General features: G+C 43.6%; 2 long non-coding RNA genes across 2 annotated transcripts; one reads left to right on the top strand and one right to left on the bottom strand.

Moving 5' to 3' along the window:
* Window positions 1–753: 753 nt before the first annotated feature.
* On the top strand, window positions 754–6,710 carry LOC125759174 (uncharacterized). The gene is made up of 2 exons (XR_007416703.1): window positions 754–900; window positions 6,362–6,710. It is a non-coding gene; the product is annotated as an uncharacterized LOC125759174 (long non-coding RNA).
* Window positions 6,711–7,307: 597 nt separating this feature from the next.
* LOC125759172 (uncharacterized) lies at window positions 7,308–11,004 on the bottom strand. Its single transcript, XR_007416702.1, has 2 exons — window positions 10,733–11,004; window positions 7,308–8,808 (listed from the first exon to the last, which is right to left on the bottom strand). It is a non-coding gene; the product is annotated as an uncharacterized LOC125759172 (long non-coding RNA).
* Between the last annotated feature and the right edge of the window lie 3,582 nt (window positions 11,005–14,586).

Genomic DNA, 14,586 nt, shown 5'->3' with positions numbered 1-14,586 from the left:
CTCGTTTGCTGGCGTATTATTGCTATTGTGCTAAACTACCACTGTTTACAATGTGTTGTGGTATGACTGAATTGGTGCGTAAAATTGTGGATAAAATTTCGAGCCATTCCATTTTGTGAAGGCAGGTTACCAGTGAAGCTGTCTAGCACATAACACACAAATATGAACAATGTATGAACTCGTTTCTTGTATGATTGGTGGTAAATGTGATGAAAGGTACACAACACACATTTGTTGTCTTGATCGGTGGCTCATTATTTTTTGGTCATGGTGATGACGATGGCCTTATTGTTGCTATGATGCGCAATGATCAGCTTGGTTACAACCTTGCACATGTTCTTAGCCAGAGTCTCATCTATGCTGTCTGGTGGTGAGGTTTGTACAATTGTGTTGCACAGGAAGCCAAAGCATTCTAACACAAATTGCATAACTACGGTGGTTTGTTTTTGTGTTTTATATTTTTTCAAATTAGAGGGTAAAAATTGGGTGCTATTTTCAAGCTGGTAATTTGAGAAAAATCACAATTTTTCGTGGAACCATCATTGAACTGCATGTTTTTGGGGGGGGGTTAGTTTAGAAATGCTACATGAAATACATTTACACAAATTGATAAGTCAAAAGGACAGTAAAGAGCCTTGATAACATCTAGGAAAAGACACATTTAATTCACAAAAAGCTGATCACCGATTTTTTACGCGTCCTTGTTAACGTACATTGCCATTTGCATGTGCAGCATGTTGGTCTTCATCGAGAGCTGTCTCACCTTTGGATGTACAGAGGCATCCACTTCCACCTTGAGCACCGCACCGTGCAGCCAACGCTCCGCGGAGCGTCTCTCGCTGGCAGCTGGGGCACGCAAGCGCAGCGGCTCCGCCTAATCGCGCTTGCTCTTCGATGAAGGTAACTTAATCTCATGGAAATCGAGAAGCGCAGCGACTGCGCCTCGTTCCGCACTGCTTTTTTACCTACTGTTTTCTTTTTCTGCATGTGATCTTAAAAGTAATAAACCTTGGCCCGTGCATGAGTAAGATCGCCAAGCCGGGCTGGCACTCCCGCAACTAAGCTACTCAGATGCTTTGTGCCGTACAGTTAGAATATTCCCGCTACTCACACGGTTGTTTTCATCAGCTGAAAGTTTGGCGACACAAAGTCGACAATAAAAAAATATAAGTTTGCGCTGTGAATTGAAGGCTCACGGAAAACTTTCTGCTTCGTGCTAAAGTTTTGAGCCAAGAAATATATAAAGCGATACGCGGTGCTTGGGTCACCTAGCGATAAAAAGGGAGGTCAAGCATTATTCAGCGCCTGCTTACAGAAGTAATCATTTGTCAGCGGCGCTTCTTTGGTGAACTGATCGCGTGATATGAGTTCAGCTGAAAACTCTATTAGAATGCTTCTTCATTTTCTGCATGAATGGTACGAATAAGCATGGTTGCAAATGAGTAGCAAATTAGGGCGGCGTATTGGCGAGTTAAATTCGCTAGCGCATGAAGGCAGCAGTGCTGATAACACCTGAATGTAATGTAACTTCTCTGAAATTGGCAAATTGCTCACATCCTTTTGTTTTCAGGCGAGTAACAATCCAAACTTTCGCACATTTAAAGCTGTTATGTCAGACCTTACCATGCATTTATCGCCAATTTTGCGGCGCCTAGCTTTGAAGCTGATCAAAAACATTTGCGTGAGCAGCGGGAACATTCTGGCTACTGGGCTCAAAGGAGCTGAGTTGCTTAGTTGTAGGAGTTCAAGCGCGGCTGTGAAAGTTTACTCATGCACGGACCGAGGTTTATTGGTTGTGAGATCGCATCCAGAAATGAAAGAAAACACTAGCAGCAAAAGCTAGACGGAACAAGGTGCAGTCGCTTCGCTTCTTCTGAACCGTGCCGGATGCTGGATTTGCATGCGCATAGCAAGAGCGAAGTTAGCTTCACCGCAAAGCAAGTACAATTCGGCAGAGCTGCCGCGCTTTAGCAGACGACGCGGCGAAGGCTCCGCCTAGAGCTGTCACTGCGCATACGCGCTAGTTACCCAAGCAACCAAGAGAGGCGCTCCGCGGAGTGCTGGCCGCACGGTGCGGTGTTCAAGGTGGAAGTGGACGACTCTGTACCTCAGCTGAAAGAACCCTCTCAACATCACAGCTTTCATTAGCTATAGTCGGGTACAACTTTAGAAGGCAGCGGCATTTTCCCCTCAAAGGCGGATGCATACGAGCCTCCACCAATAGGCGCGCACTTCAGGTGACGTCATGAGCCGGACGGCCGGTGACGCCCGCCGACGGAGAACATGCCTAACATGCCTAGCGGGACTATTTCTTTAGTCGCGGAGGCAATTGGCTGCTGCGCTTCGGTCATCTGGGCGGGGCCTCTCCTGTCTTCTAAAGTTGTACCCGACTATAGGCACAGCAATGTCATTGCAGCATTTGCTGGCCTCGGGTAGTGAGCAGCAGAGTCATGCCAATATTCAGTGAGTTCAGCAGCTGGTTAGTGTGGATTGCTTCCAGCAAGTACTGGTTGCACTTGTGAAGTGAATTCATGTTTTTAGTCTCTAAAATGAAGGTAGGTCAGTTGTTATGAAATGACTGTCTCAGCAGACAAGAGTCTCTTGCAATGGATTCAATACTGCTTGCAATTTCCATAACGTTAGGTGGTTTTCACCTTTGTTTGAGACGTTCCGTTTAACAGTGCAGTACCATTCTGTGGAGAGTTTTGTGCAAAACTCCACGCAACATCTTTTCACTAATGTGGTGCTGCTGTTGGGTTACGTAGACAAAACGGGTTTTACCAGTCATTGTTGAAAGCTCGCCGACCATCTGCGGATGATGGAGGATTTTAGCAAGTTTTGAAGGCGTCCGGACGGTTGCTTGCATCTGTGTGCGAGAGCAGACAATGCAGCACTGCATGTGTCACAACTTTGTGGGTGCACTTGTTCTAGCTTCCTACACGGTGATGTCGGTGTCCAACTTGTCGCCCAGAAACCGAAACCGAAAGTCGTTCATACAAATAAGGCGATGTGAAATAGTTTCGAGAGAATACATGAATTTGGGAGTGTGTCTCATGCTTCCTAGATCAATAAGAAATGTTTGCAACAAAGAATGCACAAGCCACAAATTTGATGGCACCACCCCTTTAAGTGGTTGTGTGTGAACTTGACGTCAATTTGGACACTTTGGTGGCTTTGTAACTCCTATCTAACAAAAATAATGCAACATGTTTTTAGAGATTAAGTTAGAGCACGTGCTTGGCTTTAATTCTGGGGAGTTTAAAGAAAATTGAAGATGGCCTTTTTTTTAAACTGAATTTCGAAGTATTTTATTTTTAGAGACGTTTCTTACCATATGCATTTATGGTTTGCGTCTGACATCATCCTCGGCAATCATACTTAGCACAATGGTTAACCTAATGCGTGGCAAATCTCTGGAAAATTTGGGAAATTTCGAGTATTATAGACGCGGAGTGAAAAAATCTGAAATTAGAGCATTATTGAGCAATGGGTGCCGTATTTGCAATTTCTTTTGCATAAGTTATGGGCAACAGAACTGCAACATAACATTTTATAAATGCACGTTACTCACAGTAAGCCAAGAAAAATTGACTCGCAGCTGCAATAATTTCTTTGTAGGATCTCGTCAAAATCGTATTTTCGGGAAATTCGCGAAAAGCAGTTCTGCTGAGTGAAGACTTCCGTCCAAATTTTTTTGACCTAGGCAAATTTTTTTTTCCGCAAAACTAACATTGGTTTCGTGGCCCTAGGGACTCATACAGCAAAATATTTTTTTTTTTTCAGCAAAATTAAAGGGGTCCACAGACATGCACCGATGTTATCTGAATACACTCTATCTGCTACAAAGTAGTAATCTTCATGTTTGCTCATGGAATCTTTATGAAATCGGAAAAATGTGGAACTAGCTGTACATTTGGTAATTTGCCCTACCTGCACGCTGTGGCACATAGGCTATACATAGGCGCCCCACTGATGCTTTTTTTAGTGTGAGCAATGGGGCCATAGTGGTCCCGAAGCATCAATTTTATGTACTTTTAAAAAATTTGAGGCGCGTTCTAATATGTTAATCTGGTACCTTCCCCATCTGACAAGTTTTTATCAGACTTTTGACTATGTAGTGAAGTGTACATCACAGGCTTGCTGTGTCAAAATTCTTCTATTATCCGCACCAGGCTCTCTCCTCTAACACTGTTGTCTTTCACATATGAACATTGGATGCTTGCACGTGTTCTCCATGTATGGCAGGCTGAAATATTCATATTTATTTTCGTTGGCTGCTGCTTCCTTGCGTTAGTGTCAAAGCAGTTGGGGCATTATACAAATGTGCAGGCAACCATTAATTGAATCTGAAATGCATGTGCCGTATTTACTCGAATCTAAGCTGATGTTTTTTTTATAAAAAACAATGCGCGAAAGTGGGGGGTTGGCTTAGATTCGAGTACCATGATTAAGTTTTTTTTTTCTGGCCTTGCGAATTTCGAGTGTCGGCCTACAATCGAGAGCGGCCTAGGTTCGAGTAAGTACGGTACATATTCTAGTACTGTCACTATAGCTTCAGTGGTGGTTGGTCAGCTTTCAGTAGTGATTCATCGCAATGGTGGATGCAGGGTGTCGGAACGAAATGTTTTTCGTTTCGGTTTTAGTTTCGTTCCACTGAAAAAAGTTCCGTTTCTGTTCCGGAACTAAAAAAATAATGTTTTGTAACGGTTCTTATTTTTATGCGAAAATTTGAAGGTAAAGTAACGATAAAAACATAGGATTTGTGGTAAACTTGCGCTCCTCTTAAGAACGTGGGACGGGTAAAACACGTTCTTCCCGCATTCTTCAGAGGAGCGCAAGTAACTGTACGACGAATTGCTACAGACTAGCGCGAGCTATGTGGGGTGTCGTGGCTGTGGCTGGCCCAGAAACCCGTCAGGGAGGAGACCAAGACAAACCAGCAACCATCTTTACTCCGCCGAGTCTCGGCCACAACTGCGAGCTGCGAGCGTGCCATCGTTCGTTTTCTTCTTCTACGGACGACGCGCTTGCAGCCGCCGCTTTTATACTTGTCTATACGCTTCTATACACTTATAGGAAGGAAGAACCAGAGGTCAGCAACAGGAAAGAGCAGGCAACCACAAACGGTGGCAGCAAGGCGGCTGCCACGACGACTGCTAACCCGAAAATGGATGCGGTGCCCCGGAGCCCCCAGTTGCCACGGACAACACCGGGACCTTGGTTACGTGGTGGACGAACCGTGCCGACGTGTGGTCGTGCACGCCACGTGCTGTCCGCTGTGGCCAAGGATAGCGGCTACTGCGCCCTCCTCCCCAGTTTCACCGGAGGGGAGGGGGCAGTATAGAAGCGGTGGCTGCGAGCGTGCTGGCCGTAGAAGAAGGGAATGATGAGCGATGGTGCGCTCGCAGCTCGCACTCAGCAGCCACTGGCAGCGGGCAGTTGCGGCCGAGGCTCGGCAGAGTAAAGATGGTTGCTGGTCTGTCTTGGTCTCGTCCCTGAGGGGCTTCTGGGCCAGCCACACAAAACCCCAAAACTAGCACCCTTCCAAGTTACTGTATTTAAATTTCTCAAAAGTGAATTACGAATTTTCTGAGCAGGTTCTATGTTTTGTGTCAAGGGAGTGAGCATTTTCTCAGAAGCAGCCCGTCATCGAGGGTGCAAGACCGCTGTTCTGATAAAACAAACTTCAGCACCGAGAATGCCCTCTCCACACTAGTGTGACTGGCACACGAAAGTCCACTTGCATTAATATAAACAGCTCTGGTTGCCACTCTTTTCATTTTTCATAAAATTTGAACATCTTTACTTTGGAATTCTTGCATGAGATAAGCGCTAACACTATACCCTGACATATGTATTATTGCTCACGTTGCATGACCTCGGTTGTTCCAGGTCACCAAGTTTTCCCGGGAACTGAAAACTGATAAATATTTCGGTTTCACTCTGGAACGAAATAATAGATAACGTTTGTTATTTTCGTTCCGGCCAAAAATATCTTTTCGTTTTTGTTTTTGGTTTTAGTTCCGTTCCGACACACGGGGTGGATGGCTATGTAATTTCAAGCTGTGATATTGGTGCAAGCCACATATACAGGGGCAATGCAAACATTCAAAGGAGCGTTTATTGATTTCAAAAGTTCCGGCTGAGCCCCATCTAGCAGTGAAAAATTTTCACATTGCAGCATACTAGCAACACGTTATGTTGCCAAATTTTTCCATTATCTTATGAAACTGTAGGCTGTGGTCCCATGTTGTTCACTTCCCTTTCTTTTTGTTTAGTGACTTCAGTTGATCTGCAAGTTCTTTCTTGTCTCAATGCATCACATTTTTCCTAATTGCACTAATTTTTTTTGTTCCTACAGCATCGGTTTCTCAATTCCTCGAAAGAGCCACGACGTGCGCTCTTAGCAATTGATGGGTACCATGTGCACAGAGGCCAAGGGATCGATCAGCTGGCCAAAATCGTCAGTTCTCTTGCCCGTGACTTCGGACCTGGAGTGAAGTCACATGGACACAGCGAGCTGGGTATCTGCTACAGGCTGCTGAAGTGCAGCCACTGCAACACAAAAGGCCACGAAGTCCTGCGAGTGCAGCAAATTCCTTCGCCTACCTTCCCAACATGAACCAAGACTGCTTTAGATCATCTTAATGTGTAAAGCAGCACACAAAAACAAGACATGAAAGGAGGAATACAATTGAACAGGCCAACCACTGCACTTGCAATTAGCTTATTTTGAAGGGAAAAAAAGGAGGGGGTAATACACATATGCACAAGTGCACAACATTCAAATTTTTTTTAAGCACCGTTATGAGCAAAAGTCATTGTTGCATGTGGTGCACTTGTGGGTATGTACTATATACATATTTTTTAAAAGAATAAACTAGTGGCAAGTGCAACAGTTGTCCTGTTGAATCATATTAATCCTCTTGTGTCTTTTTTCTGTGCGCTGCTTTACATGTTCAGATGCTCTGTCACCAATTCACCCGACTTTCAACCTTACTGAAACTTGGCAAATGCTGCCTGCCATGAAACGGCCCTTTTCAGGGCCACCCATGTGTTGTCCGGCTGGTTGCGAATGCTCCCAACTGTTACCCAGATAGCCTCCTTGAAACTTGAGAGGAGTTGTACGGCGCATGTTGACTCTGCTGGCTGTATATGACTTTTGTATTATTAAGATTGTGCCACAGGGTCTTTCAATTGAAAGTAATACATATAGCATGACCTTGCATTAATTATCTTTCATAAATGCTAATCACTACTCGAACAAATCGAGAACGTTTCTGTATTGCAGCAAATAAATGTAGAAATTGCATATGTCATCACACCTTTATTGCCCAAAAAATTGCATTTATTGCACATTCATCAAGCAAGTGACCTATGCAGGACACTATCTCTGCAAGCTCAGATGTGCACGCGCAGGCCTTGCATTTATGGCTTTGCTATCTCGGCAGCCCTCTGTTCTATTGCTACCTGTGAATGTGCCAAGCAGATTGGTCTGAACGGCATCACAAGTAGCTAAACACATTTTAGAGCGCAATGAACTGGGCTAGTTGGTACTACTTCATTATGTCACAGTGCGAGGAAAGAAGCCAAGGCACACAGTGCTGTGTCCCAGCTTTTTCCTCGTTCTGGGAGCACTGGAACAATGAACATTTGAGAACATTCACTTGGAGCTCCTACCATCACATTTGGCTACATGCTCCAAGCCCAGCTCGTCCAGACATGATTCAAGGCATCACAGTTGTGTTCGCATACATCATCTGTGTAGAGAACAAGTTATTTTGAATTGAAAAATGGCCATCCACCTGTTTTGTACAAGGCTACCAGGAAATCCATACTGATTTCTCAGAAAGGAAGACAAAAAATTCGTACTGTTCCTGGGCTCAAGCCTGGAACCAACACCTTTCCAGGGCTGTTTCTCTACAACTGAGATAGCCAGTAGGCTAGCAATGGGCAGTGTAAGGGCCAATTAGTTGAAAAGTCAAAGCACACAGAATGTGGCAAATGGGTCCTGTGGAAACGTGCAGCAGCTTTTAGCAGAAGATTCTGCGTTAATATCTATTTATGAAAATCAAACTTGAAAGAAAAAACATTACTTGCAGCTGGTTATAAGCTACTTATACCTACTGTGCTTTCCACAGAACTCATTTGTCATATTCAGTGTTCATGCGCTTCAAACTGAATTTGCCCTCGCACTTTGATTACTAGCATACTGGTTAGCTTAAATGGTAGAGCGACCACCCCGAAAAAAAGTCGTTCTCGAGTTCAAACTGTGGACCATGTCAAATTTTTCGCCAACTAAAATGCTGTTCTTTATGAGAAATCCATATGAATTTTATCGTAGCTTTGTGCAACAAATGGGAGTGGATGGACAAATGGGAGTGGATGGCCATTTTTACATTCATAACCCTTTCTATGTTGTGCAAAACTCCGCTGTTATAAACGAGTCATTTTCTAGCAGCCAACAGCACATCATAGTGTTTGTAGATCTGGAGTGCTTCCCAATACGGACCACTGAGAATGGCACAGTTGCATTGTGGGGCAAAAGTATATGGACAGTTTGTGCCACTGAGCAAGCTTATGTTATGAGGCCCAGCAGCACATAGTGCTGGCATTGTTGACATAGTTCCTTGAAAGGCAGTGGGGGTTAACATAGGCTGAAGTTGAGGCATCTCCGTTGTAGTGCAGACAAAACGGGTGCGGATAGTTCGTTCATGCTACTGAGAGAAAGTAACGGAAGACATGGCAGCAACACACAATGCCGTTTATGAGTTTGCAAGGCAGGCCAACTGCACCAAGGCGGATGAACTGCAAACAAGAGAGCCACATGGTGTTTCTAAGTGTCAGGCTGTACGTCACGAAAATTTAGCTCAAGAAAGTGAGCCCATAGTGTGCACTATAGGTTACCGCATCTGTTTGTATATAACATGGCAAATAAGCTGATTGGTACAAACTGAATGAGAAGAGTTTAGCAAGAGTTTCATGCCAAGTCTTGAATGTGCTTGAAAAAGTGCGTGAGCCAACATGTTAATAGGCTGCTATCGAACAATGTATCTAGTTTTTCTTTTCTAGTAAGACCTGTATATCCAAAAGTTGGCCTCCCAGACAAATATGTATTATGGGTGTCATACTGTCAATTTTGATCACGATGGGACCTGACTGGGTAGAATTTCTCTACTGTGATTATTTACTGTATGCAAGTTGCAGAAACGAGTCAATCACTGTTGAGAAATTTGACCCTGATTGGGCTTAACTGCGATCAGCAGTGCACCATGTGACAACGGTATCATCCGAGTTAGTTTCTAAGTATGGTCTACATCCAAGCCGTGGATGGATCAACCTGTAAACCTAAAGCGGCGGCACTTACGACTGCAGTTTCGCAAAGTCGTACTCTGTCTTGCTGCAGCTTTTAGCACACCATTCTTTCTATAACTGTTTGAGACGCTTTGTATACAACTGTCTACATCACATGTTTTTGCTAGTCGTGTTGACTAGTGGCTAAGAAAGAACAAGATACATTTAAGAGTGGATAAATTGAACCTCCTGTGTAATAGATCTGTTTTCAACTTCATTTTGCAGTGTACTGTTAAATATAGTCAATTAGCAGAAGGCACTACCATGTTTGATGTTCCGCTTTTTCCAAGTCACCTAAAAAGTATAATTTATCTTTGCTCGAAATGATCATAACCAAAAAAAGAAAAATTAGTACTATATTTCTAGCCTGAGATTTCATTCTATTTTTGCAAAAAGCAGAACATGAATGACTTCAGGTTCAATGCAATTGAAGTTTAATCAAGATTAGTTACTATAAAGCACATACATGACAATATGTTTGTTGCAACGTCGAGTCCCTTGAGATAATGTGCAACTCTGACGAATTACAGGCAGTTCTTCATAGATCGCGTCTGAAAGGGTTTAATGTAGTCGAATGAAAGCTCGCATTTGAATCGAAAGTTCAACCCGACTTGCAGCTCAGTTGTAGCAAGTTCTACTGTGCGTTTAGTTCTGACTTTTTTTTCTTTTTTTGCACGAAGTTATACAGAACACACCCTCAATTGGTGCGCTGCTGGTAGGCACTGATTAGTTACTGCATATGCTACCTTTAGGTAGCGTAGTCAGTAACTCTAGCACTGATAAGAAGTCAGCGTCTTTAGGTCAAGGGTGCTTGAACTCTTCCAAAAACACCCCCTTTCGTGAAAACGAGCAAGTGTAGCGCAAGAATTTTCAAAAGCTCTACGTTGCGAGGGGTGTTGGACGTGAACAATTCTGTCTTATCAATAATGCAATGTCCTGATGCACTGACAGCGCAGAGGTCATCAAAAGCAAGCTATCGCTTCCATTATAGCACTAAAAGCGCCTTCAAAGCAAAGCTGTCAAATTGAAATCACGGTTTACATGTACGTACAAAAAAAAAGGGGGGGGGGGGGCTGTGCAGTCATCGACGCCCATTAGCAAAGCAATATTTGTTCGTGGCAATACCTAGTACATCTGAATTTGCTGCACAGCTTTAGCTTATATTTTGTGTGGTACCCGCGCGTTCATGCACGTTCACGATCGTGTCCCGATCATCGGAAATGATTTTTCAGAGCTCGACTGGCTCGATACCACATCTAGCGCAAGTTAACGATCAAAGAGCTCGATACCTATCGAAAGCGCAGAGCATGACACTCATACAAAGCACAATGTTGAATTGGAAGTTGCATCGGAACGTGTATCTTACCAATGACCTCACCTGCTATGGTGGGCGAGCGGAGTCGAGTACGAATATCCACGGGTGAAAAAGGCACCACACCTTCACGTGTGAGAAGACACACCCTAAACTCGATAGCGAGCGTTAATGTTAACATTACCGCGTACAAGAAACTAGCGAAAGAACAATTTACATCGCGCAAACGCTGCAAATTGCAAATAAACAATCCGCCATTGCAGACGATGTCGATGTTGATCGAGCTCTCCTCTGTAATAAAGGATTCGCGCCGTAGCCAGAAAACGTGTGCAAATACCGCTGCAATAATAATAATAATAATAATAATAATAATAATAATAATAATAATAATAATAATAATAATAACAATAATAATAATCTAAGCATTCATAAAGAAAGAAACAGATCTAAATCGATTCTGACTCTGTCCTCGTGGCTTGAAATGAAACTGCATTGCATTACTGTAATGAATGTAGTGCAGAAACAGCATGCACAAGTATGCATTATCAACACAGGAAGACACAACCAGGTTAAGCTTTGACAATAAGGCTTTATTAAAATGCTGGTTTGGTTCCTCCATAGCTTTGGGAAATCAATGTCATTTAACACCTCTACAATCAGTAATACAATATCTGAAATGAGAAATCATAAGTGAGAAATGGGCAGGTCAGCACATTCACCAATCGAACACTTTGCATTCCAGTCAATTATTAATTACAGCAGCAGTTGTGTCAGATAGAGCAGATGAGACATATGAGTGACTTAAATTTTATATTTAGTGGAAACCTCGGTCCAGTGCCAACATCAACACATAGTACTTTTCATATTTGTTGAGGCATGTGGTCATCATTGGCAATAATAATAATAATTTCTGGGGTTTTACGTGCCAAAACCACGAGGTAGGTAAAGGCACGCTGTAGTCGAGGGCTCCGGAAATTTTGACCATCTGGTGTTCTTTAACGTGCACTGCCATCGTACGTACACGGGCTTCTACCATTTCGCCTCCATCGAAATGTGACCGCCGCGGCCGAGATCGATCCATGACTTTTGGCTCGGCACTGTTGTGGCCGCCTCCAGCTTTGCAATGCTTTGCACTATGTGCAATGCCCGACTCGTTTCAGTTACTGTTTCAGGTGGGCTCTCATAGTCGTTATTGTCACTGCTTGACAATGTGTTAGCAATGACCACACAGTGAATGTGCTTGCACACTTTGAAGTGTATCAGGTGCGCACACACTGCACATTCATTGCATCTCAAGGGACAGCAAGCAGCATCCCCGACTTTTGTCACTGTATAAGAGTGCCCTTTAGTAGACTGAGATGGCACAGTCCACGTGCCGTCTTCGTTTAATTTGGCACAACCTGCCATTTCAGTGCCAGATCTGTGGTAGCTTTCAACTGCACTCAACTTCTTGCCCTTTGCTCCTTTGATCATCTGGATTGCCCTCTTCATCAAAAAATGATATGTCAAGTCCATGAGTGCAGAAATTAGTTTATCAACACGCTTATTCTTCTTTCCCTCCAGCATGGTGTGCTTCAATCGTCCTGTGCATGCTCTCAAGGTGCATGTTGGTGTTGATACCTGCCCTCGTCCTAAAGCAGTAGGCCCGCTCTTGAGGTCTAACTGCATAGTTGTCCTTGAAGTACTTCAGAAAATCCTCAGTTTTTCTTCCTCAGTGTCAAGGAATGATTGAAGATACTTTTCAAATTCTTGCTGGTCAAGGAACTCTAAAAGGAGTCGCACGTTGTGGTACACGTCTGGCCTCAGTTGTTTTTCTACACACTCATGTATCTTCTTCTGCCAATTCCTATCCACATGCCAGGTGCAGAGAAGTTTCTGCTGAGGGACACCCATAACTGACGACCATGCCTTGTAAAATTGTGAGGCGTCATCAGACATAAATGTCTTAGCAGCCACATTTTCGTTGATTGCACACTCAAGAGACCTGAAAAAAGCTGCCAAGTTTTCCTCATTCATCCTGTTGCAGATGAAATAGGCTATAGGTATACCTTATCCCACTTCATCTAGCACTAGAAGAGTGGTCAGCTCAAACTGTTACCCTGTAGTTCCATGTGTTGAGTCAAGACACACAGTGCCCGTGCCCAATTCTTCTAACAGCTCTTTTTGTGGCTCTGTCATCAAAGCAAGGGCAAAATCTGTTGCACCAAAAGTACCAGTTGGGTCCACTGCACCTTGTGCCTTATACAGACAGACAAGTGTTTCACCTTTGTCTTACATTGCTTTCACCCACATATCTACACTGACAGCATCATTGGTGTGACACTGTTCAGGAGCAGCAATGTGAAACTGCCGTTTGATGTTATGCAGAGTTATGCGTTCTGCCAAATGTGCTGGCCTCAGCTTACATGCCCCAACAGATGTTCTTATATTATTCAATATGGTTTTCATGGGCACACCACGCTCCAGGTCCTCTGCTACGTTGGTTAACCCCGTTGGCCTTTTCTTTGTCACTCATCCTCAAGTGCTGAATTTCTGCTTTATGGCCATAATGCTTTCTTTGGTACCTTACATTTATGGTGATATCTTCAGGTGCCGGGCTCTGAGTGTTCTCCTTCTTCGTCACAGTAATAAATGAAAGACATATCTTAGCGGACTTGCAGGTACCCTGACTTTTCTCTCGACGATTACCATGACCTTCCTTTGGCCTAGCCACTCCTGATCTATTAGAGTAGTAGTGGCTCCTCGTTTCCCCACTGGCCAGCTTTTTAGGAGCCGTGTGAAGAATAAACCAACAGTTCTCATTCGCCTCTTCCTGAGCTTTCCATTCACTGAATTCTGTAATACAAATACAACATAGTATCAGAGAGAGACATTAAACCAACAAAAATAGTTCAAAGGCCTTAGACACAGATTAATGTCAAATGTTTTATTTTGCTCCCTCACTCTCTCTGCTTCACAAAATAAATTAAGTCCTTCAGCTAACCTTCATCTCATTCAGTGCACTGATATTCTTTCTGAAAAACTTCTGAAGCATAAGTTTTTGACCGAGCTTACGAATGTGCTATCAACGGCAAAAACGACTGAGTGATAAATGTGACATGAGATGAACATGGGTTTTAACAAAAATGGGTCATACAAATGAAGAAACAAAGTATACGGCTTAACAGCGGAGGTCATCAAAAGGTATTAAAAAAGGCCTTTAAAAGGTTAAAACTTAAAAAGTAAGAACAATAAAAGTCAACAGGTTTTGCAAAAACACAAAATCTTTCTTCGAGAGCACACGTTTTCCAGAGTTTTGTGTGACCTTGCGGAGACCTTGTTGCACAGACTCAAGAAAACCAGTGATGTGCCTCCAAAAAACAGAGATGGGACAAAAACTGCTGTTATCCCATACGTGCACCAAGTGTCACATAGGATTAAGAAGGCTGCAGGGTGCGCAGGAGTCAGTGTAGTGTTTACCGCCCCCAACAAACTTTGGAGGCCTGTGCAAGCGTGTAAACGTGAACAGTGAAAGGCCTGACATGCTGAAAGAAGCACACCACGCGGTTTTTGTCTTGCAAATGCGGCATCGTGTATAAGATTCCGCTCTCTTGTGGATGTGTTTACATCGGCCAAACTGGCCAATGTATTAACGATCGCTTGCGTGAACACGCCAACAATTTAAAAGTCTGACGGCAACATGGCCTTACACTGTGCAGCTTGCGGTTGTACCCCCTTTCTTGACCAGGCTGTCATAGCTCGAGAAATATATGATGCATCATGTGCAGAACAGCTCGGACCCAGCTGTGTCAGCATGCCCTCTGTGTCACTCTCGAAGAAAGAGTCTGCGTTTTTGCAAAACTTTTATTGTTGTTCTCACTTTTTAAGTGTTAACCTTTTCAAGGCCATTTTTAATACCTTTTTACAGCCTCCTTTGTTCA

The sequence above is a fragment of the Rhipicephalus sanguineus genome, chromosome 1, assembly GCF_013339695.2.
Source record: "Rhipicephalus sanguineus isolate Rsan-2018 chromosome 1, BIME_Rsan_1.4, whole genome shotgun sequence".
Taxonomy (NCBI): domain Eukaryota; kingdom Metazoa; phylum Arthropoda; class Arachnida; order Ixodida; family Ixodidae; genus Rhipicephalus; species Rhipicephalus sanguineus.
This window is presented reverse-complemented; position numbering and strand designations above follow the sequence as displayed.